The 9181-nt window shown below is 41.8% G+C and overlaps 1 long non-coding RNA gene across 1 annotated transcript in view; it reads left to right on the top strand.

The window, feature by feature from the left end:
* Positions 1–9: 9 nt before the first annotated feature.
* LOC109310876 overlaps positions 10–9181 on the top strand; it is a 30169-nt gene continuing 20997 nt past the window's right edge. Inside the window, exons 1-2 of the long non-coding RNA XR_002101332.1 lie at positions 10–4489; positions 6849–6851. This is a non-coding gene — a long non-coding RNA (uncharacterized LOC109310876). The remainder of the gene's footprint in view (positions 4490–6848; positions 6852–9181) is intronic.

Raw genomic sequence — 9181 nt, 5'->3', positions numbered from 1 at the left:
TTTAGCTGTAAGTTCTCCAGGGAGGCTCATGTGCCATGCCAAAATGGTGCTACATTTAAATTTCCCTTCCTGTTTATGGACATGGTACCATTTTCTTCAGAAGGATTTTTCAGATCAAGAGTTGGGGTGTTTAAGTTTTGTGGAATTTTGCTTCTAAGTAAGACAGCAAGGTAGTCATTGTTTTCCCTCATCTCCTACCCAGCATCTCTGCCTGCTTGCCACACAAATACCTTGCTAATGGGCTCTTCCGTGCCAACATTTGCGGCATCTCACAGCAAGGGTTTTGTCACATTCAAGTCTTCTATGCATCTTAAGTAGCTGAGGTTTTAAGGATACATGATCAAAATGGGACCTGGTGTAGCACAAGGTGTAGGTTTCTTCTTCATTTCCTGGCTGTAAGTGCCCAGATTATATCTTGAAACATGGGGAGCCTTAGCTTTTATTTTGGTAGATCATGAAAGGATTCAGCGACTTTTAGCCGGTCAAGGTAATAGGCAGCTAAATACTACTGACAAGGAGAAGGAATCTGCAAGGGCCTCTATATGGAGAGCAGGGGCAGGGCGTTCTCATTTCAGTACATGTGTGTATGATTTAGCTGATGATCTTTGTGGCCGGAAGCCCAATGGTTGTGGGCTCATTACAATGAGTATTAAAACAATTGTGCCATTAGTAATAAAAACAGGGCTGTTTAAAATCATTTTGTTGTTCAGGCTGAAAACAGCCTCACTCTCTGATTTCTGAGGATGGCTGTAACAAGGGTGGCTTGTCTTTATTTCCCTCTGCGAAGATGTGTCAGAACTTGCAACAGTTCAACGCTGTTAGCCTTTCTGATGTTCCTGGAGCTGGTGCCTGTAGGCAGATTCCTTAGCTGGTGGCTACAGGTTTCCAGGCCGTTTTCACAATTTTGGCCGTTTTTTGGATTTACTCTGTGTGAAACGATTAACGTGATTTGACAAATTGGATCAGGGGAGATGTGCGAGGTATGAAATGATCTAAAGTGCTCATAAGCCTGGAAAAATCCTTCCACTTGAGAGCTGTTCTGACTGACAGAGGCAACATTAACACAAGCCTCTAAATACAGTATTTTCATCAGGGGCAAATACTTCAGGAGAAAATGAGACACGCCTCTCACCTCCTAGGGAGAGGCCAGGGTGGATACGGGATAGGAATCCAGTGCTGGTGATCATCTGCAGTAGTTTGTCTTGTGGCTGCAGCGTACACCCCCGTCCCTTCCTGCGATGATCACTGGCGTGTGACAAACCCTATTATATTGTCAGTGTGTTTTCCTGCCCTGGCTCTCAGCTGTGCCATGCTGGATTCCTTTCATAGCAAAGTCTTTTTCACTGAACAACTGTGCTCTATGGAGAGGAATTGCTGGGAGCAAAATTGCACTAAGGGGTGTGCAGTGCATTCAGTCAGGGGCTTTTATTGTAAGCCCAACCAGGGTTTCTCTACAATTTGCTGTAGGTAGGATCTAGTGAGCATCTATCAGGTAAAATTGGATCCAGGCTGACTTAAGGAGGCCACGGCTTTCCTTCATTTCTGGCTCAAGACTGGCACCTAGTGGAAGAGAAAGGAAGCTCCTCTAATTATCTCTCTCCGGGGCTCTAGGATGGGTTCTGTGTTGGGAGGGGGTAGGGGTTGTTTAAAACCTGTAACCGAGAAGAACGTGGCTAGCTCCACTCTGACCAAGGTGTTGGCCTTTTCCTATGTGTGGCTCAATATGCCGTGTCATTCTGTACTTTGTTGTGCAGGGATTATTATTTTTAACAGGGTCTTTAAACTGATGTCTGGGGCCAAGGTTCAGATTGTGCCACTTAGCTGCATATCTCCACCTTGCTGTATACTCCAAATGGTGAGAGTCTAATGGAGCATCATTAATCCCAGGAGGTCTGGGACACTGCACATTCTGAGCAGATTCAGTGGTGCTGAGCGGTATTAGGAGGTGAGGAGGAAGTTTTGCTGGGTTCACAGCTTTGCTGAAGTGCTCCAGTTAGTATTGTGTGCACTGGGCAGTTCTTGTCTTCCCATGAGCCCTTGAGACCGTGAGTTGGACTGTACCTGGTGAAACCTTCCCTTCCCAGAGCTAAGAAATTAAGCTGTTCATACTTGGCACCTTTCTTGGCAGCTTCTGCCCTGTATGTTGCATGGCATACAGGCCAGTTTCTTCACATTGCCTGAGGATCAGTGGAGTGGCAGGGCTGTAGCATGATTTTGGCTGGATGTACTGGGAATGGTCAGTAGCAGGTGGGGAGGGATAGAGAGAAGAGGGCAGGATGGTTTTCAGTGTTCCTAGCAAATGGCTGCGCTGTGGTTCATGACACTTAACAGGAGTGGCTAAAAGCCAACAAGCTCCAAGATACAGAGCAGAAAGGTCTTGTGAATGGCACATAGCACTGGAAGTCAGGAGATCTGGGATATGCATACAGCTGTGCCACTGCCATGCTGATGGACCCTGGGGAAGTCCATCATCTCTTTGTGCCTCAGTTTCCCCAGCTCTAAAGTGCAGCCAATACACCTTGCCTACCTCATAGAGCTACTGTGAGGCTTAATGTTTACAATTTCTTTGAAATCCTCAGATGGGAGATGAAACAGAAAACAGTATTATCCCACTGGTATGAAACTTGATCCCATTAAAGTCCCATTAAACTGCCATTAACTTCAATGGAATCAGGATTTGGTATGTAATGTGATTAGCACCCTTCTTTTCTTTTTTTTTCCTCTCCGTTTTCCTCCCTCCTGAAACACCCTCTATGTTTCCTGCCCTCTTTTGTTTCATCTCTTTTCTTCATCTTAAATTTTCAAACCATTTGTCTTACATTCCAAGAAGTACACAGTAATATTCTTAACATGTAGTTTCCTGATGTCACTTTCTTATTACAGCAGTAAGGACCCACCAGCATGAATAAAAACATCAGTTCTTGCTGTTACCCCAGCAGAGACCCTCATGTATAATACACCCATTGTATACTCAGTTATACCTGTTGCTCAGATCTGTTGTTAAGCTTAGAACTTGAAACTGCAAGATGTTTTTAAAACCCTGATGGTTCCTAGAGCCCCTGGTATGGACCATTTCAGGGTTAGACTAGCTACAATCATTTGAATACTAATTAACTTGCATGCAAGGACTGTTATAATAGAATGATATGTATTGTTATTTCATTCTTAAAATGTTAGAGTTCAGAGTTTGATCAAAAGAGTTTCGTTTTTGTGAGATGGCCAGTAACATTAATTTGAGCATATATTTCTCTTGGCTACTTTCATGCCTGAAGCTGGCTGAGATCACAGGCCTAATGTAAATAGATGAATTGTTTTCTAGTAAATAAAGGCATGATGTCTCCCTGCGGCTAACAGGGGTAGACAGTGTTGCCTACTCTAAACCCACATGCACATTGACCATGGATTATTTGTTTATTGATGGACACTTTTACTGTTGTAAACCTTTCAGATTTGAATATTTTCTGGACAGAGTCTGTTCACATGTAAGACAGAGGCAGCTCCAGCTGGATGCAGTGCTTTCCCTGCCTTCCATTTGTGTTTGGCAAAGTCAACTCATTGCTGTTTTTGAGACTGTCTTGTAAGAGCCAAAATATTAGACATTTTGTCTGTTACGAGATGCAATGTCAGCAAATTAACCCATGTTATGCTGTGCTTTAGTTATGCAGGATTAATTCAAAAAAAGAAAAAAACCTCAACTGTAAAACACCTTAGACAAAAGTCAAATCTAGGGCAAAGATCCTGATTTCAGGGCCTGTCTACATGGGGACAAATCAGAAAAGTTAATCTGAATTCACTAGTAAAAGTGGATTAAATAAACTGCCCCAAATCCATACTTGGTTGGTTTTATTCAGAATTAAAGGGGTCTTCATTCAGTTTAGCTTACTTTACTTCCAAAGTGAATTAAGCCAATTCAGATTAAGGACTTTTTTGGTTCTGAATAAATACTGACACAGGGTTTTCAGTTGTGAGAATTATACCTCTGTTATCAGCTTTGAGTCATTAGGATCAATGAGTATTTGCAAACTTCTGAGTATGTCCTCCCAGGGCGTTTGTACACATGATGGGGTTTAATCATCATTAAATTAAATAGGTTTATTAAGATTAACATCATTTAAAAATTGATGCGTTAATATTTAGAGGTGACAGCCTTTAAATCAAATTAAGCTCAGTGCACAATTCATAGTAAATTATAGCAGAGGGGAACCACAAAACAATCCACCCCACTGATCTCTTTGGTACTCAGTTACAGCAGGGGCTCAGGCAAGCCAGTAATCCCCTCATTTCCTCCAGCCATAGCTGCCTGCAGGGAGCTCCATGCCAAGCTGCAGTCACCTACATGGTCATCTGCCCCCCTGCCCAGCATGGTCCTGGCATGGGTGCCCCCCTGTGCCTTGCTGCCCGTGGCTCCCCAAAGGGTGAGCTTACTGACAGCAGTGCCCTCACCCCATAATTTGGCCCTGGTTCCATCAAAGAATTAAGAACTGCTTGGGTGCTTCTGGGCTTCTTTCATTTGTCCTGCTGTGCACAGGACTCCCCAGGTCCAAACAGGTTAGGTCCAAAAGACCCCCCAGGTCCAGAGTGAGAAGCATCATATTAAATTAATTAATTTTTCAGTGTGCAGGCATTCCCCCCATGCATTTTTTTTAATCAGAATTACTGATTCTACCAGTTTTTCCCACCCCTCTGCTGGTCCTTCTGCCAGCTACTGTGAACTTGCTGCTAAATTGCCCATATTATGCCTTCAACAGGCTCCTTTGGCCAGCTTCTTTGCCCCCTGGGCAGCACGGGGGAGGGGGCAAAGCCAGGTTTTGATCAAGGCAAAATTACAGGTTGGGGATGGGACTTGGTTTTTCCCCTGTACGTGTTTTATTTAACCCGTCATGTTGAAACTTTATACATCCTTCCCTTTGTCTCCACTGCCAATGGCAACAGAGAGGAGGTCTATCTGTGATATTTCCTCCTATCCCCCCACAGAAAAATTTGTATCATTTGCTTGTGAAACTTAAAGGCTGTGTGGGCATTCTTATTTTGGCTATAACTAGAAATGCAGGCTGCTATCATAAGCGTAAAATTATAGTGGGTTAGCATAAGGGTATATTCCCTAAGAGAGCATTTTCTTTCACAGTTGTTATCCAGCTGGAGCCCTTTAGTTTACCCAGCTGGAGACCTTTAGTTCTGATTTAATAAAAAACTTAAGGAGGTTCATCAAAGAAAAGCTTCAGTATCTATCCAGGAAATACCCAGTCTAGCTAGGTGCTGCAGTGAAACATAGGTCTTATTATTTTCAAGCAGAATTTATTTTTCTTGTTTTCTGAAGCAGTTGTGTATATACAGAATTCATTCATTTAACTACAGCTGCTCCATTTCTCCCACTTCCTGGGCTAGCCAGTAGGAACTAAACCAGTAGATAAGTCTTGAATTTGCAGTTGCATTAATATGCAAGAACCCTGCTGCATTGATAGAGCAACATTAACAGAGTTCATGCAAGGAAAAGGCTCTGTCTATATAGATATGATTGTAGGTTTGGGGGTGGGGAGAGGCATAGGTATCTGTGCAGGTAGGTGAGCAGAAAATTTATTCATGTCAGGCTGAGCTGCTACACCTGGTGTCTGAAAATAAATATTACACAGAAATTCTAGCAAATTGAAGCTATCTTTTTTCTCTCCTATCTGCAAATTGAAGCAACCTCTGGTGGCCAAAGGGGCTCATTTCATGTCATTGAGTGAATTTCTGTTTTCACGTGACAGATCCAAGGATGCATCAGTTTCATTTGTGGCGATTCAATGTAAAATACATTGGGATGTGTTTTACTTTGAATCATAAAAAAGACATTTAAATTGCCAGAAAAACCTGTACGTGAAAAGTGTAACACAGTTAATTCATAAAAAAAGGCAATTTTCATCATGTGTACAAGTGCCTGAAGTACCAAGGACTCTCAACAGCCATGAACTGCCATTGGGAGCAGTGCAACATACTTGCTACATACATACATACAGCAGCACCTCACCTGGAATTGGGCCCAATGCAGGTGGAGGATTTCCCCATTTCCTTCATTCATTCAAGGTCTACTTGACAGCCTAAATATGTAATGATTACTATGCAATCAGCTGGTGTGACTGTTAAAAATGATAAAACTGGGTTCAAAATGACTTTCTTTATTGGTGTGTTGCAGATTCTTGCTTTTTGCTAATGGGTTATTTGTTCTTGCTGATCTCACTGGCAACCTTGACAGTGGGGGGGGGGCGGGGAACACAATGCATCAACAAACATGTATTGAAGAAAGAAGAGTCTTCTTCCATTTAAGATTTCTCTTAGAAAACCACATCCCTCTCTTCCTGCAGAGATTTATCCTTTCCCTCTCCCCAGCAGTGAGCTAGAGCTACGATTTTTAAGATGCTTATTATATTGTTAATATGAGGTTTGCACAACTCTGCCTGCCATTGTTATGAAAAATGTAACTTGATTCAAGGGCCTGTTCCTGTTTCCATGGAAGTCAATGGCTCCATTAATCTCTATAGAAGTAGCACTGGGCCCAAAGTTATTAACAAAGGCCAAATGTTTTGAAATTGGCAGCTTCTTTCCTGGGTGTCCAATCTGAGATACCTTTAACCTGTTTGGAGTTTTTTGGGGTTTTTTTTAATAACGCCTGCTGATATTTATAGAGTTGTGGGTACTAAAATCTGGTTCTTGTCGTCACAGTTTAGGCAAACAAAAGTTGTGGCATCCCTAATCAAAAAAGTTACTTTTAACAACTTGGCTGAGAACCAGTGATTGACTTCTATTTATATTGTTTCATTTTTTTTTTAAAGGACGAAAATTGTTTTTAAGAAAGAAAATTCTCAGTACAGTCAGTATAATGGTGGGGGGGAATCCCCATAGAAACTCTGCTTTTCAGATTTGGACACTGATACACTGAGGGAGGGAGGCTAGTTTATAAAGAGCTAAAGGAAAAAATTATTCATTTTTCAGCATCAGTAGAAGTTCATCTGGGAACAGCTGACAAAGAATCATCACCATCATGGAAGTATTTCATGACTCAGCTTTCTTTAACAAGTGGGGCTCTTTTTCCCACTTCCTTTCTTTTTTAACTCCAGTTATATCTGAATTCCTAATTTGAGAAAATATGTAGCACATGCTGGAATCCATGCGTCTTTAGGATGGCTCCTAAGTACACACAACTTTAAGCATATGCTAAAGTCCAATTGACTTTAATGGGATTTAAGCATGTACTTAAGTGCAGTCTTGTGCAGAGATGCCTAACCGAACTGGAACTTCAATGTGCTCTTACATGGGCAGAGAGATGCTGGCGGAAAGGTAGATTTTAATGGTAAAAGGCAATTTTGATGCATCTAAGGAGGATCTGAGGATGGTAGGAGGTAATATTTGGGGTGTCTTTAGATAGCACCAACTTGGATTCTACTCACTTTTAAAAAAAATGATTTCTGTGGTCAGGGATTTCCCATAAAAATACACAGGTTTGTATTTTTTATGGTTAATGTTATTTTTTCTAAAAGTTGTAAATAAGTTTTTTATATTTTTTTATAACCCCTGTGTCAATGGCATTGTTATTTAGTGCTTTAATTCTATTTTTTTGAGTGGGACCTGTTTAAAAACCTCTGATGTTTTAATTTACTGAGAAATGTTTTGGAGTTCCCTACATTTCACCCTGGATCCAGAGTTCTTGAATGGTTTTGTATTCATGCTTAAATAAATTTAAAATGATTGATGGTTTTCAGTGAGCCTTTTTTCCCCCATATTTATGCATCCCAGTCTATTTGACTAGCATAATCAGAAGAGTACATAGTGATGCAAGGTTTTCCATATATATTTTTAAAGATTCTGATGTGATCTAGTATTTAAAGAAATGGCACATGGGTACACACAGGGCAGACAGAAGGCGGGGTGGAGATACGCCTTACAGACTAACTAAATCATAGATGTGTAAGCTTTCATGAACCTGAGCTGCTCCCTCAGAAGCTGCAACACAGCATCTGATAAAGTGTACTTGGATGTCTGATTTAGTTAGTCTATAAGGTTCATCTCTACCCTGCCTTCTGCCTGACTTCAGACCAACACAGCTAACTGCCTCTGTGCACACAGAGCAGAGTCACTGTTCCATTTACTTTTTATTTGATTTATATGCTTCCCTCCCCCAAAAGGCTCAGAGCATCTTATGATGAAATCAAGACAAATAGGAATTATGGAAACTGGTCAGTTATTAAAATAAAACTGGAAATAATGGTCTTCTACCACTTCTGAAGATTGGGCGCTGGGTGAGCTTCCAGGGGGAGGAAGTTCCAAAGCGGAGGAAACTACTAAGGATGACCTCCTTGTATTTTTGCCAAGCAAGCTTGGTGCACAGATGGAATTTGCAGGAGGTTGCTCGTGACTGATCTGAGGCCTGAGGGATTGGCATGGAATAGAAGGGAGAAGGCATGTAGGGCCCAAGCCACTTAGGTCTTTATCGGTCAAAGATAGCACCTTGAATTATGCCTGGAAAACTACTGGAAGGCAGTACAGACTTGAGAGCACTGGAGTAATGTGCTCCTGGTGACCCACAACTCTCAAGGTGGCCCATCATGTTCTGCATTAGCTGCAGTTTCCAGACAGTCCTAAAGGGCAGCCCCCACAGAGTGCATAGCAGCAGTCTAGCCTCAAGGCTATGAAAACATGGAAGATGGTGGCTAGATCCAAACCTTAAAGTAAAGGTTGCAGTCTTCTTACCTGGTGGAATTGGTGGAAGGTGCTTCTAGCCATCACTGCCACCTGAAAATCCTGACAGTTACAGTCTTAGGCTGGGTCTAACTTCACCTCTGAATGCTACCAAACACGTACTTTGGATTGGTAGGCAACAATAACTGAAAGCATTGGAAATATCATTTCTGAGTTCTACTGGTACAATTCTTAAGTTATACTAGTACAAGCTGTAGCATGGTGTAGATTTATACATGTATGCTGGTATAATGTATTTCTTTTCTTGTATAAAATACTGGCATAAAGAACCTGCCCAAGCTAGCAGTATTGTAATGCTCTAACTACACCCGGATAGAACAGTACAGTAGAGAAGAGAATCCCTTTAGTGGAAAGAGCCAGTAAAAAAAATTATTTAGGGGAAACATGTAGCTGACACACTTGAATTAAAGGACTTTGTCCTGGAGGGAGTGAGGCGCGGGGTGGGGGA

This window comes from Crocodylus porosus, unplaced genomic scaffold (genome assembly GCF_001723895.1).
Source record: "Crocodylus porosus isolate Cpor-Errol unplaced genomic scaffold, CroPor_comp1, whole genome shotgun sequence".
Lineage (NCBI taxonomy): Eukaryota > Metazoa > Chordata > Crocodylia > Crocodylidae > Crocodylus > Crocodylus porosus.
Note: the sequence above shows the minus strand (reverse complement) of the source record. Positions and strands in the feature narration are given on the sequence as shown.